Here is a 2,024-nt window from a genome sequence, read left to right on the forward strand (position 1 = left end):
TCTGAGAGGCAGAGGAGGCTCAGGAGGGGGGTCTGAGACAGACCACATAGCACAGTCCCTTCTCTGCTCACCCCAGTGTGCTGGACTGTATGTACAGCCTAGGTACCTGATGGCCAGCAGTGGCGGCGCCGAGTCTAGGGGGGGTTTGAGAGGCAGAGGAGAGGGGTCTGACAGACAGAGGAGGGGGGTCAGAGGCAGAGGAGGCTCAGGAGGGGGGTCTAAGAGGCAGAGGAGGCTCAGGAGGGGGGTCTAAGAGGCAGAGGAGGCTCAGGAGGGGGGTCTGAGGCAGAGGAGGCTCAGGAGGGGGGTCTGAGGCAGAGGAGGCTCAGGAGGGGGGTCTGAGGCAGAGGAGGCTCAGGAGGGGGGACTGAGAGGCAGAGGAGAGGGGACTGAGAGGCAGAGGAGAGGGGACTGAGAGGCAGAGGAGAGGGGACTGAGAGGCAGAGGAGAGGGGTCGGAGAGGCAGAGGAGGCTCAGAGGCAGAGGATGGGGGTCTGAGAGGCAGAGGAGGCTCAGGATGGGGGTCTGAGAGGCAGAGGAGGCTCAGGAGGGGGGTCTGAAAGGCAGAGGAGGGGGGCTGAGACAGACCACATAGCGCAGTCCCTCCTCTGCTCACCCCAGTGTGCTGGCCTGTATGTACAGCCTAGGTACCTGATGGCCAGCAGTGGCGGCGCCGAGTCTAGGGGAGGTCTGAGAGGCAGAGGAGAGGGGTCTGACAGACAGAGGAGGGGGGTCTGAGAGGCAGAGGAGGCTCAGGAGGGGGGTCTGAGAGGCAGAGGATGGGGGTCTGAGAGGCAGAGGAGGCTCAGGAGGGGGGCCTGAAAGGCAGAGGAGGGGGCTGAGACAGACCACATAGCGCAGTCCCTCCTCTGCTCACCCCAGTGTGCTGGCATGTATGTATAGCCTAGGTACCTGATGGCCAGCAGTGGTGGCGCCGAGTCTCCCTCTACATCCAGGGGGGTGTGCTCGCTGCTCTGCTCCTTGGCAGCCTCCGCCTCCCGCATGTTCTTTTTTACCGGGCAGCCAGCCTCCGGCCCGGGTCGCGCGCCGCACGGTTCCTGGAGCAGAGAGGAGGACCGTGGAGGAATTCAAGTTCCGGGAGCGGGGTGTGTGTGCCCGCTCTGTAAGACGGCCCTGCTGCTCCTTACTGTCCACCTTCCCGATGTCTGCATTGTATCAGCGCAGAGAGCAGCGGATTACAGAAAACACCTGAGAGTCAAAGCCGCGCGGGAGGGAGAGAGTCAGGCGCTGCTTAAAACATCTGGTCCCAATTGTGCCCCAGGTGAAAGTGGTGCCCGCTCAATAAGACAGCCCTGCTAGGGTCTCTATTGCTATAACGAATAGAAGGGGCAAAAACAGATACCTTGTTGGGTACCAGTGCAGATATGAACTTGGTCAACTTTATATCCTTTCACTGCAATGTGACATTCACTGTGGGGGCAGAATAGAAAGAGTGTAAAAACAACAAGGCAAACAGAACTGGTTTAGGAAACTTCCATTATCAAAGAAGCATGAATAATCCTGTAAAATCTTTGATGAATTTGTCAAGTTCCCCAACAAATACATGTCAAGGGGTATACATTTGAGGTGACATTTCAAAGCAACTTCAGATGTCTATGCTTTGAGCCATAAGCTTCTATGCATATGTATAGAAAGCAGAGACATTCCTAAGATCTGTGTCATGACTTTTTCTAGGACATCGACACAAAAGAGTTGGACAGAGGGCAGTGTGAGCAAGTGATCTGCCAAGGTTCAATCCCGAAAAAACAGGGTCCTAGGGCTTGTTCATTACCCTAGGCCAATTGGCAAACAGAAATTGCAGCAACAGCCTGTTGCAGAGCTGGATCTTCGAGGCTAAATTTACTACCAGCAGAATCTTTAAATAAAGGAACATCTTCCACAGACACAGTAAGCTGTTTGGCACAGGGCCTACAGGAACAGATGACATTTTAGTCAACTTTTTTTTCCCACTGGCTAGAGCTCTAGAGGAGGCATTGAACTTTCCAACTTTTGGAAAAGATGGT

This window comes from Rana temporaria, chromosome 5, assembly GCF_905171775.1.
Source record: "Rana temporaria chromosome 5, aRanTem1.1, whole genome shotgun sequence".
Taxonomy (NCBI): domain Eukaryota; kingdom Metazoa; phylum Chordata; class Amphibia; order Anura; family Ranidae; genus Rana; species Rana temporaria.